Source organism: Oncorhynchus masou, chromosome 20, assembly GCF_036934945.1.
Source record: "Oncorhynchus masou masou isolate Uvic2021 chromosome 20, UVic_Omas_1.1, whole genome shotgun sequence".
NCBI lineage: Eukaryota > Metazoa > Chordata > Actinopteri > Salmoniformes > Salmonidae > Oncorhynchus > Oncorhynchus masou.
The window spans coordinates 9,303,107-9,320,319 of record NC_088231.1 but is presented as its reverse complement, the minus strand read 5'-3'; the positions used below and the strand labels follow the sequence as shown (position 1 = coordinate 9,320,319).

Below are 17,213 nucleotides of genomic sequence, written 5' to 3'. Positions count from 1 at the left end.
TGTTGTCTTAGGTCTTTCTTTGTGTAGTGTTGTGGTTGCTCTCTTGTCATGTGTTTTTTCCTACATTTTGTCCACACAGAAGACCCTTTTGCCTTTTGGTAGGCCGTCATTGTAAATAAGAATTTGTTCTTAACAGACTTTCCTAGTTAAATAAAATATGACTCCTTTGAAAGGTGCTTTACTCCGAAGTTCAAAACAAAAAAAACTTGTGTCCGGATTCTTGTGAGGCTCACTGCAATCTTCCTCTGTTCTTCAGATATTCAATTAGTCAAAGTAAGACCACTCCTGGTTGCTCTGACAGACTTTTCCCAAGAGCATACTTCAACATTTTTGACACCTTAAATGGGTCTCCCACATATACTGTACATCCTTACTCAACAAATGCATCCCAACAAGAAGCGACTCATTTTCATTCATACACGTATCCTCCACTCCAATTTTAGACAATTCACTTTTTGTTCCAGTTTTCGATACTACTTGTCTATTCAGAACATTAGTCTTCACCAACTTCGCTTGACGCTTTGCTTGATTTCAACTCAGCATCCACTTACGCCATCTTTCGTGCCCAACAAAAAACATCCCACCATTTTCTCTCACTGTTTACTTCTGTTTACACTGAAGAGAAGGATGTTATTGGTTGGGATCATAGCTCAAAGTGTGTTGTGAAATGAAAAATGTATGCATGCTGTTCTTTGAAATACGTTACTGCTTACTACATTACACATCAAATCATAAAATGGACAGAGACCAGTCTCAAAATCAATCAATAGCGTTTATTCTCGAGAGTACTGAATATAATAATGTACATTGGTTTATATACATCACATTTCGTTATAGCGTTTTGAATGCTGCTCCTCCTTCTCTCCGATACAATGGCAATATAGTTCACAAGCCTTCCCACATTGTCTGCCACCTGTTAAACAATCTACTACTAGCCCAAGATCTCTCCCCTCCCTGGGTAGAGACAGGATGTCCTGTAAGGAACACAGCATTCCAGCCAGTCTGACGATAGCTCCATTCGTTTCTAACAAGGAACAGAAAGTCCTTGTTCTAATTCTTGTTCTAACACACATTACATTCAGTATTATGATTATAATAAGATTCATACATCCATACAGTAACATATTTGTATTCTGTTTAGTTATCCCTTAACACAATCCCATTGAGCACATCTGGGACCTGTTTGATCGGAGGGTGAGGGCTCGGGCCATTCCCCCCCAGAAATGTCTGGGGAACTTGCAGGTGCCTTGGTGGAAGAGTGGGGTAACATCTCACAGCAAGAACGGGGCAAATCTGGTGCAGTCCATGAGGAGGAGATGCACTGCAGTACTTAATGCAGCTGGTGGCCACACCAGATACTGACTGTTACTTTTGATTTTGACCCCCCCTTTGTTCAGGGACACATTATTCAATTTCTATTAGTCACATGTCTGTGGAACTGGTTCAGTTTATGTCTGTTGTTGAATCCTGTCATGTTCGTAACATGTGTAAATATTTGTAAGTTTACTGAAAATAAACGCAATTGACAGTGAGAGGACGTTTCTTTTTTTGCTGAGTTTAGTTTATGTTTAGTACCTTAGGGTAGGAAGGTTATTAACCACATACCCCTCATTAACTTGTCATTTGAAACAGACTTGAGTAAATACATGTTTTTAGAGAGACAGTAAACCTAGGCTAACACAAGGGCAGTTTAATATTTACCTTACTGAGGTGATGTAGATGGAATAAAGCCATTTTATTATTTTCTACTCTATTCTTGCTAACACAATGTTCTTTCTAAACAAATCTGCTCTCAACTTGATGTGATGTGTGACACACCGTTCCAGACCATGACGGACCCTCCACCTCCAAATCGATCTCGCTTCAGAGTACAGGCCTCGGTGTAATGCTCATTCCTTCGACGATAAACGTGAATCCGGCCATCACCCCGGTGAGACAAAACCGCGACTCGTTAAAGAGCATTTTTTTTCCAGTCCTGTCTGGTCCAGCGACAGTGGGTTTGTGCCCATAGGCGACGTTGTTGCCGGTGATGTCTGGTGAGAACCAGCTTTACAACAGGCCTACAAGTCCTCAGTCCAGCCTCTCTCAGCCTAATGTGGACAGTCTGAGCACTGATGGGGGGAGATTGTGCATTCCTGGTGTAACTCGGGCAGTTGCTGTTGCCATCCTGTACCTGTCCCGCAGGTGTGATGTTTGGATGTACTGATCCTGTGCAGGTGTTGTTACACGTGGTCTGCCACTGTGAGGACGATCAGCTGTCCGTCCTTTCTCCCTGTAGCGCCGTCGTGTTCATTAATTGTTTATGGTTCATTTGAACAAGCATGGGAAACAGTGATTAAACCCTTTACAATGATCTGTGAAGTTATTTGGATTTTTACAAATTATCTTTGAATGACAGGGTCCTGAAAAAGGGATGTGTATTTTGAGGAGTTGATATGTCAGCTAAAGAATGGTTCTCAGATATTCCCAGTGTGCATCTCAAGCTACACTGCTAACATTTCTCCCCGTTGTGGACACTCCTATGTCAGGTAAGGTTACTCTGGAAAGAGAAGATCTTGTAACAGTTTGCACTTTTAGTGCCTCTCCTTAGTGTGAATGGTCTGGTGCTCCTTCAAATAGTTTGCCCTAGCAAAGCGCTTCCTACATGTGGGGCAGGAGTACCGCTTGATGCTCGGCCTCCCACGTTGATAAACTGCATTTATTTTCTCATTAAAAGTCTCTTGGGATTTTTTTTTTGATTGGAAGTAATGAAACAGGCATTTGTAAACCTCATATAACCTACACAGTACAAACACAAAATGCAACATACTTTTTTTGTTACAGCCTGAATTTAAAATAGTTCAATTCAGATTTTGTCACCCGCCTACACACACAAACCCATAATGTCAAAGTGGAATTATGTTTTTCGACATGTTTACAAATGAATTAAAAATGAAAATCAAATGTCTTGAGTCTGTATTCAACCCATTTGCTATGGCAAGCCTAAATAAGTTCAGGAGTGAAAATGTGCTTAATAAGTCACATAAGCTGCATGGACTCACTCTGTGTGCAATAGTGTTTAACATGATTTTTGAATGACTACCCCATCTCTGTACCCCAAAAATATCTAATTATCTGTAAGCACGCTCAGTCGAGCAGTGAATTTCAAATACATATTCAACCACAAAGACCAGGGAGGTTTTCCAATGCCTCGCAAAGAAGGGAACCTTTTGGTAGATGGGGGCGGGAAAAAAAGCAGACATTAAATACCCCTTTGAACATGAAGTTAATAATTACACTTCGGCTGGTGTATCAATACACCCAGTCACTACAAAAATACAGACATCTTTCCTAACTCAGTTGCCGGAGAGGAAGGAAACCGCTCGGGGAGTTTAATGGCTCTGATAGGATGAATCAACAACATTGTAGTTACTCCACAATACTAACCTAATTGACAGAGTGAAAAGAAGGAAGCCTGTACAGAATAAAAATATTTCAAAACATGCATCCTGTTTACAATAAGGTACCAAAGTAAAACTGCAAAAAATGTGCCGATGAAATTTACTTTTTGTCCTGAATACAAAGCGTTATATTTGGGGCAAATCCAACAACACATCACTGAGTACCACTCTTCATATTTTCAAGCATGGTGGTGGCTGCATCATGTTATGAGTATTCTTGTCATCAGCAAGGACTAAGAATACATTGTAGGATAAACGGAATAGAGCTACGCACAGGCAAAATCGTAGAGGAAAACCTGGTTCAGTCTGCTTTCCATCAGACACTGGGAGACAACTTCACCTTTCAACAGGACAATAACCTAAAACACAAGGCAAAAATTATAATGGAGTTGCTTACCAAGTGGTGGCCAAGATACAGTTTTGACTTAAATATGGCAAGACTTAATAATGTGCAAATATTGTACATTCCAGGTGTGTCATGCTCTTAGAGACATACTCAGAAAGACTCACAGCTGTAATCACTGCCTAAGGTGATTCTAACATGTATTGAGTCAGGGGTGTGAATACTTAAGTAAATTTGCTAGTTATATATTTCATTTTTAATACATTTCTAAAAGCATGTTCACTTTGTCTTTATGGGGTATTGTGTGTTGACTGAGATTTAAAAAAATTATTTAATACATTTTTAATTCAGGCTGTATTAAACTAAATGTGGAATATGTCAAGGGGTATGAATACTTTATGAAGGCACTGTATGTGCCTTATACCGTGTATATCAAATGTCTGGATGCAATATTCAACACTGAAATCTGTTACTCAGGGTTTGATCTAAACATCAAGCTATCGAGTAGAATTGTAATTTTCTATGTTATAGAATGGAATGTTTTTTCTGCTGGTGTATGCTGAGATAGCTCCTCTCTGAGAACCTCTTCTCGCAGTGCGTGCAGGCGAACAAACCGCTTTTCTCCCATGTGGACCTTCAGGTGCACATTTAGCTGGTACTGGCGTGAGAACCTCTTCTCACACTGGGGACAGCTGTAGGGTTTCTCCCCTGTGTGGACCCTCTGGTGCCGCCTCAGGTCACCAGCCTGGGCAAAGCGCATGTGACACTGGGTACAGCTGAAGGGTTTCACCCCTGTGTGGACCCTCTGGTGCTTCTTCACATAGTTCACCTCAGCAAAGCGCTTCCCACACGTGGGGCAAGCATACGGCTTGTCTGGGTCCGTCCTAATGCTCGGCCTCCCACATTGTGATCCAATGACATCAGAGGAGGTAGAAGCAGGCGCCACCACCATCAGGTGGTTAGTCTTTGAGCTCCTTCCTTGACCTCTAGCCATTGTTTGGCTGTTGTTGGAATTGTGTGCTGTGTTATAGCATAAGTACCTCTTGTGGAGAACACCCATCCTGACCCGGTCTGTATTGGTGGGGTGACCATGAGGTAACCGAGGAAGGCTATACCCAGGTCCAGGCTTTCTATGAACCCATTCACCAGTCATTAGACAAGACCCTGAAGGAGAAGACCGACTTGCTGATAGACTACCACCAGAGGGGGCTCCTGTCACTCTCTGTGAAGGCTGAACCCCAGGCTGACATGCTCTGTTCATCATGGATGCTGTGCTGTTTGTATCATAGGAACAGGAGGGTCTCTCTCTATCAGCCCCAGGCCCTGCTTCATCCCTGCACTGAGACTGTGAAGAGAAGGGTCTGGGCTGCAGACTGGATCCCTGACTGGAACCTCTGGCTCTCTGATGACCACCAGGACTGAAGTTGTTCAGTCCACCTGTCCACTGGTTGTGTTCTACATGATGGTTGAGTCTTTGTTCCCCGTTGTTCCGTCTTGAATCTGAATCAGGAAGGAATAGTGACGGCTCTTGATCCACTGTCCTGATCCGGGGCCAGGGTTTGTGACCAGCCGCTTCAGAGGTCCAGTCTCTCCTACCAGCAACACCTGATATCAGCAGGTCCTCATGGACTGTAGACTGTAAACACAAATTGAACAGAAGATAATATAAAGGTTTATATAAGGAACACTTTGCTGTACACACAGAAACATGACATTATAAAATGTTAACCAGTCAAACCTATCTCTAACACTGTGATAAACATACTTAACAATAAAGACCCATTGGAGTTTATTATAAATAACAAATGTCCATATCTGTTGACTCAAGAATGAAGTATAATGTTTTGGTTCCACTGAGATAAGGAAAACTCAGACCCTGCAATGATACAAAAATAACCAAATCAGTCAGTACAGTTTTTATTTACTTTCAACAAAATGGTCATACAGTCATAACATGAAGTACAGTACTTTTATTGCACAAAACGATACGTGACAAGTAGAATAACTTTTCTCACTATGGTAACACTTGACCTTTTCTGTAAATATGGTACCCCCGCTTTGATAAAATTACATTTTAGAATAGTTTGGAAAAGGTTCAACATTACATTACACGGATCTAATCTATTTTGTCAAGTAAATTAAGGCACTATCATTATCCCACTATAAAAACACCAGTATCAACCTATAGGGACATAGTTGTCACTTCAATGGTGAAGCATTTTTACAGACACAATCACACCAACCATCACCATATCATATATTTTGCCTTATCACACTCATTCCCTCCTCAGTTCACCTCATCCAGTTCCCTGCTACATCCCAAACCAACAGAGTGAACTACAAACACACTAACTAGTAATTTATGATATGTTACAATACTCTATACATGGGCTGTGTGTATTTTCTGTTGGTGTATCCTGAGGTTGCTCCTCTCTGAGAACCTCTTCCCGCAATGCGTACAGGCGAATGGCCTCTCTCCCGTGTGGACCTTCAGGTGCCTCTTCAGCTGGTGCTGGTGGGAGAACCTCCTCTCACACTGGGGACAGCTGTAGGGTTTCTCCCCTGTGTGGACCATATGGTGCCTCTTTAGGTTGAACGAGTGTGAGAAACTGGCCTGGCACAGATGGCAGCTGAATGATTTCTCTCCCGTGTGCATCCTCTGGTGGATCTCCACCTCTATGGGGAAACTGAAGGACTTTTCACAGAACGAACACGGGAAGCGCTTCTCTTTGGCGCTGTCACTTTTACTGATTCCGTCTCTACTACTGTCATTTGTCAATGGGCTTGTGTAGGTATTTAGTGTTGAGGCACTGGCATGGTCTGAGGTCTGGTTTAACAGGAAAGTGTGAGGAGGATGAAGGCCAGGGAGTGTCTGAGTTGTCGCAGGGTCCATGTTCCAGTTGATAGATCCTATAGAAGGCAGGCTGAAGGCAGCACCTGTTAGGGGGTTAACCTGAGGTGCCATCAGTCTCTCTGAATCACAACTATAGGAACAGGATGGAGCATCGCTAGCCGAGTATGTTCTCTCCCTCCACATACGGTCACCTCCCTGTCCCTGCAGAACAAATCTACGCCTCGGCCTGGTCTCAGACAGTTTGCGGTCATGGAGACTAAGATCGGATGTTGTTTTGTGTTTGACTGTCTGTTTCTGTTTGTGGTTAACAGTATTGTACCGCAGCTCAGAGTTGAGGACGCTGTCCCATCCACTGACCTCCACTATGTCACCTATGGTCCTGGCTTGCTCAGTGATGTCGTCCCCAGGGCCTTTGGCTGCACCTGTCTGGGTCTGGGAATCCAAGTTGACCACCCAGTCTCCTCTGTTAGCCTCCAGCCAACCACCTGCAGGAAGAGGTTAGAAAATAGACTTTACAAACATGGCAGAGAACTCTAGTTTCAAGTTTATACATTATAATGTGTGTTTTTGGATGGAAACATAGGTTGTATTAATTTCATTTTATGAATGATGAAAATTCAGACACCAATTCCCAGGTGCAACACATTGAAGATATATTACTTTATGTAGGCTTTATGTATTTCTTCCTTACCTTGCTCCCCCATCGTTAGTCCACTCAGCAGGTCAATGCTCTCTGGTCCGTCCTCTATTGTCTCCTCTTTGACTAGCAGCAGATCAGGCTTCCATTCCTCCATGTCAACTGACTTTAAGAGATTGAGAGAGAGCATGTTGGATCCAGAAATCTGATATGAGCACCCTGCTATGAAGCATCTTCTGATTGGGCAATGAGCGATTGCTATGAATATTATGCAACTGTATTAGTTTATTTGATTCCCTGACACTCTTTAATGGTTTGATAATTCAAAAGGTATGGTCCCACACAAATTTAATCAAGACCTGGGCCCGTATCTATAATGAGTCTCAGAGTAGGATTGCTGATCTAGGATCTTTCCAAATAATTATATTCGTTCTGATCTAAAAGGCAAAACTGATCCTAGATCAGCACTCCTACTCAGAGGCTTTGTGGATACAGATCCTGACCTATCATTCAGACAGTAGTTCACAGTGGGCTCACCTCAGTGAGACTGTGTGTGGTCCTGTGCTGCTCAGCTGGTTCCTCTGTGGGTTCGGGAGGAGGTGTAGTCCGGTTGTCCTCCATGACCATGTTCCCCTCAGGCTTCCACAGACCTTCCTCACACCCCTCCCCCTTCACCAGCAGCACCTCTGGACCCTCCTCCTCCTGGAAGAGACAGGTGATAGATTACACCAACATACACTCCCTCAGGTACATACACACAGGTAATAAATACACTTTCAACATGTGAGGAGCCATACTTGTGAATATGGATTATTTCCTGTAACAATTTCAGTATCAGCCTAATAAAAATCATAAAGAGCAACTGCCAATAAAAAGCAACTAATCCCATTGAAAATGGACTATGTGGCATTTATAAGTCACAAACATGTACTATAGTGTCAAAATGAACTACAAAGTGAAAATAGGACAATCAGCCTAGTCAAAAACGGAGTTTGGAACCAAGTGCTGCACAACGAGTGAATTAAGTTTGGATGACAATTATGTCAACAAATCATCCCCAATTTTGCCAAGCTCCACGTGCAAATCGCCCCCATCCACTTCGCTTTTCAAAATGGGGCTATTTTTTCAGCGCCGTTTCTGACTGAAAAGCCCTAACGTTATATGGGTTGACCATGGCTCCACACAGTTATACGGTTTACATGGCCTGCCGAAGGAACCTAGTATGCGGAAAGGTGGTTGGAGTTCGCCAGTCCCCTTTGCACCACCAGTATAGTAACGCTAGTTTGGTGTGCAACGTTCGGTGGTGGTGAGTATAACCAGATATGCTGTAATATGACCTCTGGCATAATTTCGCTAACGCCGTTATTGGTTAGCTATATTTTGATAAAGCGAAGTAGTCGAGTTAGCGTTTTAGCATAGCTAGCTAGATAACTATTCTCATTACAATTTAGTTAGGTGGTAGCTCATACTGCTGGTGAAATAACGTTATCATTTGACAAATCGGATTTGCAAGTTAGTTAGTAGCTCATACAAGTGTATTCTGTACACATCTGTATCACATCTTAAGTTAAAGTCATAAACCATGCCGATTTCTACAATTTGTGGCAACTAGTGACGACCTAGAATTAGCTTGACCATAGTTACTGCCCTGATGACAGACGGCTTCATCGACAACGGTAATGTGTGTTATATGAAAAGTTGTATAAAAAAAAAAAAAAACTTTGTTAAACTAGTAGGTGAATTACACAGTCAAGTAGTACAGTCATTTTGGTTGTGAAGTGCATTATCAAAAAGAATGGTACTTTCTTTATAACATTACCACTTGGCTTTCTATTGTATAACGCTGTCACAGGCCCTCCCAGTCAACACCACCTCATAAAATAAGGAAGTCCATTATTTGAGGATCACTTGCAGCAGTTGTTACAGAGATGTTCCGTTTGCTGCCAGACATGCAACATAGAGAAGACCAGCAAGGGGACCCTCAACATCACGCAGACATGCCCTCGCTGTGAGCATTCCTATAAATTGAACAGGGAGGACGCTTGAATCAGGTTGGTGACCTTTGACCTGGTCAAAGGTCTAAACAGATGAGTTTTGTTCCAATTCACTTCATAACCAAGACTGGTGGAACCAGCCTGATCGCTGCGTTGCCATTCTATTGCAGCGAGCAGTTTGGTTCCACCATGCAAGTCATAACCATAATGTGATCAGTGCTTTGTGTGTGTGTGTGACCGGCCAAACACAAACAGGGTCCATTCCCATCAACACCATACAACACTCCTTCCGTGGCCTCCAACTGCTCTTAAATGCTAGTAAAACGAAACGCATGCTCTTCAAATCGATCACTACCCGCCCGCCCAACTAGCATCACTACTCTGGACGGTTCTTACTTCCAATATGTGGACAAATCAAATCCAATTTTATTTGTCACATACACATGGTTAGCAGATGTTTAATGCGAGTGTAGCGAAATGCTTGTGTATAAATACCCTGGTGTCTGGCTAGACTGTAAACTCACATTAAGCATCTCCAATCCAAAGTTAAATCTAGAATCGGCTTCCTATTTCGCAACAAAGCCTCCACCACTCAGGCTGCCAAACATACCCTCGTAAAACTGACTATACTACCGTTCCTTGAATTCGGCGATTTATCATTTACTAAATAGCCTCCAACACTCTACTCAGCAAATTGGATGCAGTCTATCACCATGCCATCCATTTTGTCACCAAAGCCCCATATACTACCCACCACTGTGACCTGTATGCTCTCTTTGGCTGGCCCTTGCTACATATTCGTCGCCTAACCCACGGGCTCCAGGTCATCTATAAGTCTTTGCTAGGTAAAGCTCCGCCTTATCTCAGCTCACTGGTCACCAAAGCAACACCCACCCATAGCACGCGCTCAAGCAGGTACAGATGAAGTCAGAAGTTTACATACACCATAGCCAAATACATTTAAACTCAGTTTCACATTTCCTGACATTTAATCAGAGTAAAAATTCCCTGTCTTAGGTCAGTTAGGATCACCACTTTATTTTATAAATGAGAAATGTCAGAACAATAGTGATTTATTTCAGCTTTTATTTATTTCATCACATTCCCAGTGGGTCAGAAGTTTACATACACTCAATTAGTATTTGGTAGCATTTCCTTTAAATTGTTTAACTTGGGTCAAACGTTTTGAGTAGCCTTCCACAAGCTTCCTACAATAAGTTGGGTGAATTTTGGCCCATTCCTCCTGACAGAGCTGGTGTAACTGAGTCAGGTTTGTAGGCCTCCTTGCTTGCATGTACTTTTTCAGTTCTGCCCACACATTTTCTATGGGATTGAGGTCAGGGCTTTGTGATGGCCACTCTAATACCTTGACTTTGTTGTCCTTAAGCCATTTTGCCACAACATTGGAAGTATGCTTGGTGTCATTGTCCATTTGGAACACCCATTTGTGACCAAGCTTTAACTTCCTGACTGATGTCTTGATGTTGCTTCAATATCCACATCATTTCCTCCCTCATGATGCCATCTATTTTGTGAAGTGCACCAGTCCCTCCTGCAGCAAAGCACCCCCACAACATAATGCTGCCACCCCCGTGATTCACGGTTGGGATGGTGTTCTTCGGTTTGCAAGCCTCCCCATCTTTCCTCCAAACATAACGATGGTCAAACAGTTCCATTTTTGTTTCGTCAGACCAGAGGACATTTCTCCAACAAGTACGATCTTTGTCCCCATGTGCAGTTACAAACCGTAGTCTGACTTTTATGGTGGGTATGGAGCAGTGGCTTCTTCCTTGCTGAGCGGCCTTTCAGGTTATGTCGATATAGGACTTGTTTTACTGTGGATATAGTTACTTTCGTACCTGTTTCTTCACAAGGTTATTTGCTACTGTTCTTGGATTGATTTGCACTTTTCGCACCAAAGTACGTTCATCTGTAGGAGACAAACTGCGTTTTCTTCCTGAGCGGTATGACGACTGCGTGGTCCCATGGTGTTTATACTTGCATACTATTGTTTGTACAGATGAACGTAGTACCTTCAGGCGTTTGGAAATTCCTCCCAAGGATGAACCAGAGTTGTGAAGGTCCACAGGTCTTGGCTGATTTCATTTGATTTTCCCATGATGTCAAGCAAAGAGGCACTGAGTTTGAAGGTAGGCCTTGAAATACATCCACAGTTACAAATGTCAATTAGCCTATCAGAAGCTTCTAAAGCCATGACATCATTTTCTGGAATTTTCCAAGCTGTTTAAAGGCACAGTCAACTTCTGACCCACTGGAATTGTGATAGAAATAACCTGTCTGTAAACAATTGTTGAAAAAAATGACTTGTGTCATGCACAAAGTAGATTTCCTAACCGACTTGCCAAAACTATAGTTTGTTAACAAGAAATTTGTGGAGTGGTTGAAAAACGAGTTTTAATGACTCCAACCTAAGTGTATGTAAACTTCCGACTTTAACTGTATATTTCATTGGCCATCCCCAAAGCCAACACCTCCTTTGGCTGCCTTTCCTTCCAGTTCTCTGAAGCCAATGACGGGAACAAATTCCAAAAAATCACTGAAGTTGGAGACTTATATCCCCCTCACTAACTTTTAAGCGTCAGCTGTCAGAGCAGCTTACCGATCGCTGCAGCTGTACACAGCCCATCCAATCAACTACCAACCTCATCCCTATATTTGTTTTTCTGCTCTTTTGCACACCAGTATTCCTACTTGCACATCCTCATCTGCACATATCACTCCAGTGTAAATTGATAAATTGTAATTACTTCGCCACTATTGGCCTATTTATTGCCTTACCTCCTTACTTCATTTGCACACACTGTATACAGACTTTTATATTGTGTTATTGACTGTACGTTTGTTTATCCCATGTGTAACTCTGTTGTCGCACTGCTTTGCTTTATCTTGGCCAGGTTACAGTTGTAAATGAGAACTTGTTCTCAACCGGCCTACCTAGTTAAATAAAGGTGAAATAAAAAATTCCAGGGTTTTTTAAGCTATGAAAAAACACATGGAATTGAGTAGTAACCCCCCCTCCAAAAAAAAGAAAAAAAAAGTGTTAAACAAATCAAAACCAATATTATATTTGAGATGCTTCAAAGTAGCCACCCTTTGCCTTAACAACTTTGCACACTCTTGGCATTCTCTCAACCATTCTCTCATGAGGTAACCACCTGGAATGCCTTTCAATTAACAGGTGTGCCTTGTTCAAAGGTAATGTGTGGAATTTCAATCCTTCTTAATGCATTTGAGAATATCAGTTGTGTTGTGACAAGGTAGAGGTGGTATACAGAAGATAGCGCTATTTGGTAAAAGACCTTAGAACGTTTCTTCATATGCAGTCGCAAAAACCATCAAGCGCTATGATGAAACTGGCTCTCATGTGGACCGCCATAGGAAAGGAAGACCCATAGTTACCTCTGCTGCAGAGGATAAGTTCATTAGAATTAACTGCACCTCAAATAAATGCTTCATAGAGTTAAAGTAACAGACACATCTCAACACAACTGTTCAGAGGAGACTGTGTGAATCAGGCCTTCATGAACTCCGCATGTGTAGTTCCCACCGTGAAGCATGGAGGAGATTTGATGGTGTGGGGGTGCTTTGCTGGTGAAACTGTCTGATTTATTTAGAATTCAAAGCACACTTAACCAGCATGGCTACCACAGCATTCTGCAGCGATATGCTATCCCATATGGTTTGCGCTTAGTCCCACCATCATTTGTTTTTTAACAGGACAATGACCCAACACACCTCCAGGCTGTGTAAGGGCTATTTGACCAAGGAGGAGAGTGGATGGAGTGCTGCATCAGATGACCTGGCATCCACAATCACCCGACCTCAACCCAATTGAGATGGTTTGGGATGAGTTGGATGGCCGAGTGAAGGAAAAGCAGCCAACAAGTGCTCAGCATATGTGGGAACTCCTTCCAGACTGTTGGAAAAGCATTCTCATGAAGCTGGTTGAGAGAATGCCAAGAGTGTACAAAGCTGTCATCAAGGCTACTTTGAGGTTAAACACAAAATGGGACTTTTCATTCTATTGAACATAAAAACGTTTTAAATACACCATTGAAAATTAAACGGGCATTTGTTATCATGTAGCCTACTCAGTACAAACACTATGTAACAACATACTTTTTAGGCTTATGTGTGACATACTGTATCATGCAATATTCTAACCAGGAAAATTCAACACTGAAATCTGTTCATCTCATTATTCCAAATGCATCTGTGGACAACAATGGAAATTAATCTGTCTTTTTAATGCAGGGTTTGATCTAAATGTAATAAGCTATAAAGTATAATGGTTTCCATTTTATAGAGTGGAATGTTTTTTTGCTGGTGTATCCTGAGGTAGGTCCTTCCTGAGAACCTCTTCCCGCAATACATACAGGCAAATGGCCTTTCTCCCGTGTGGACCTTCAGGTGCCTCTTCAGGCTGCCAGTCTGGGTGAAGCGCATGTGACACTGGGGGCAGCTGTAGGGTTTCTCCCCTGTGGACTCTCTGGTGCCTCTTCAGGTCACCAATCTGGGTGAAGCACATGTGACACTGTAGGGTTTCTCCCCTGTGTGGAACCTCTAGTGGATCTCCACCTTCTGGGAGCAGCTGAAGCCTTTGTTACAGAACATGCAAAGGAACTGTTTCTCTCTACTATTGCCTGATGTGGCTCCCCCTCCAGGAGGCTGGCCTCTAGCCCTTTCGTTTGAGTTTAATACTTGATCGAAAAGGATGCGGCCTTTTGAATCGGAAGGCCCCATTAACGTGGACACTGGGTCGTGATCCCTAAACAAGTGTAAAGGGGAGTGGGTTGCGACAATTGGATTTGTCTCCAAGCTTCCCCTGTAATCTAAGAAATCTCTTCCCTGTGAGTGTCCGTCTCCTAGGTGACTATCTGGATTCCATGTGGGAGGAACTTCGCCCTCCACTTTCACAATCACATCTACGACCAGACCCTCCCCTTTCTTATCTAGGCACCCTTCAGAGTATAGACTACTACTGTACTTGTTCCTGTCCCCTCTGTGGACAGATCAGTCTCTCTCTCTAAACCCATGGGCATGTTGCCAGGTTCCATCTCTGTAGTGTAAGAACAAGACGGATCATCACCACCAGTGTCTAACACGTCACTATCACCATGGAAATTAACCATCCTCTGGCTATGGTGAAATAGTGGTATATACTCTGAGCCAGGAGCAGGAGGACAGCCCAGTCTCCCCATCTCCAGTCTCTCTGGGTCTGACCTGTCATCAGATCCTGTGTGTAAAAGCCTGTGTGTTACAGTTAGTCTTGGTGTCTGTCTCTGACTTGAGGATGGCGTTCCACTGACCTCCGTGATACTGCATTGGGTCCTGAGCTGCGCTGGGGCGTTGGTGGGGTCCTCCGTAGCTACAAGGGGCGCTCCATCTGCCCCAGTCTGGATGTCTCTGCTGTGTCGTTGGTCCTCCTCTCCTTCAGACCTCTCCTGTTTGACCCCAAGACCTGCAGGCTCTGCATCTGCAGACTGACAAGACGAGGTTATTACCGGTCCATTAGTTGAGTTGTCGTAGGGTCTCACAAGCTCCCCTAAGGCAGATAAATGAGGATGTACATGTAAGCAAGTGAATAGCTGAGGGGAGCCTTTCTGAAATAAACTGGCCACATTTGATTTACAAAAGGAACTGTAATTCAATACTAACCTCTATCATGATAACGTGCTGGGTTGAGGTTCCACTCCCCTCATCAGCAGTGATTGGTTGGTCATCTCTCCATGTATTGTGTCCCGCTGGTTTCACAGAGATCCTGTGGCCTCCAGTGAGATGTCCTTCACCTGAGAGAGTGATTGAGGGTTAAAGAGGTGGTTAGGTTAGCTACTGTCAATGCTCAACGGTATATTGTACATTATTTACACTGTCTAGAATTGGCCAGGAAGTAAGGTAACACTTCTCATAACTTCTTGAATACTATTTATTGATTGATGTATTATGTTCCATGCATCACATTGTTTTCATTTAGCAAATAATAAGTAATGCAGTAAATCAAGAATCTGGTTAGAATATGATAGTGTCTTTGTGCTAGATAGCTAAGTAATTAGGGGAATTATTGCATACTATCCAAAAACTGACCAAGATCCAATTTTAGATAAAAAAACCTGAACACATGTGCAGGGGAGCTACAGACTAACACCGGATAATGTGATTTAACAATAACATTTTGCTATCTATTGTACTAGTAGTTACAGGTGTGGCTATACAAAACATAGCTTGAGATTTTTAAACTAGGTATTGACAGATACTCTCTTCATCCTCAATTTGTGGAAAATCATAAAATGCCTGTCCAGTTGCAAGCGGTCCGTTTGAATTTAGAAAATGCTCTGTTGGATTATTTTATGGACCCCAAAAATTATATTACTAAACAATGTTCAATCCTGTCTTTTTCAAATATTCTCACTGGTCAGTTTTTTTGAATGACCCAGCGGAGTTTGGGACCTTTCCATTGGTCCTTAAATTAATCTCCACATACCAGGGGCACCTGCCAATTAAAATTACCTCGCCATTGATTGAGACAGATGAGTCCACCCCAAACGGTCTATCATGATGACAGACACCGGTCTCAGTTACTTAATGGGCCAAACTTTTTCAAACCAAATTTTGATTGAATTAGGAAAATGTCGTTTTTAAAATAAAACGGACCCCCTTCAACTGGACACATTTTATTACTAATTTTCCCCAAATCGAGGACGAAAATAACCTCACCTGGTATTGGCGATTCTAATGGTCCTAAAATGTTTGGTCAAATCACATTCATTATCTGGTGTTACAATCTGTAGCTCGTGCAGATGGTGAACGGGGAGCTAGGCACTGTGCTATATACTAGGGGCGACAGGCAGCGCACCTTCGTCCTCCTTCAAAATGTACCTCTTGCCATTCCTCTGTATCGATCGAGGATCTTGACACCACTGGGACGACTGGCGAGGGCGCGCTCTCGGATTGTCCTCTCTGCGCGCTCCCGTGCCACCTTCAGTTCCAGTAGTTTCCTCCGCAATGACCTGTTTTCTTTCTGGCTTTGAGTTATTTCCAAACGAAACACTGCATAGTCGTCGTCTACGAGTTTACAGATTTCTGCCACGGCTGCATTCGCTAGCACCTCCATGACGGAGGCTATTTGAGTGTGAAAAACCATACAGTTAGCCATTGTTAGATGTTATCAAGATAACGCTAGCTCGCTGCTATCAACCACTCCCTGTCGCCAACGCGAATTAAAGATGACCTGGGATACGTATGTGATGCGATGCAGTTAAATATGTCATATTTTTGAGTTCCAGGGTGTTAACAATCGTCTAAATCACAACAATAAAAACGTTAATGTGGACGTTGTTTTTTACCACTGTGAAGCAGGCAATAAGAACTAGCTAAATACTTCCAGGTCACAGATTTTTGGAATCCTTCAGAATAAGAGTATTTTCCTGTTACTTTGTAAATTAACATTTAGGGCGAAAATAACATTGTGCATAAATGTTCATATTTTATACTAGTTATCATACAACCTGATTGTATTTTTTATGTTTTCAATCCTAAATGGTCACCAATGTTTTTTTGTGTGTGTACTCCTATATTTTATTGCACCTTACATCATTTTCTGTATGCATTTAAAGGGGGATCATTTTGGCACTTTAGTTTCAAATCCACAGGAGTTTACACCCAGAGGCATTTGCTGCTCATTTTGAGACCAATCAGCTTAAATCCAATATTTTTTTCCCGTATTGGACATATTACACAATTGTTGGTCCCGCTTTAAATGATTGGCTTCTTAAAGCCCTACATGTTAAAAAAAACATTATAACCATATGCCATTCTTTATAAAGGGTTAAAAAATGTGGCATAACCGTGTGATAATCGCCAATGTCAAATATGATATAAACATGTGCTTTATGAAGGGTGACATGTTGTGCTGAAGGAGGGCATA

At 42.5% G+C, this 17,213-nt stretch overlaps 1 pseudogene; it reads right to left on the bottom strand.

Annotated features, from left to right (window-relative positions):
- Nucleotides 1–753: 753 nt before the first annotated feature.
- Nucleotides 754–16,651, bottom strand: LOC135506869 (zinc finger protein 473-like; annotated as a pseudogene).
- Between the last annotated feature and the right edge of the window lie 562 nt (nucleotides 16,652–17,213).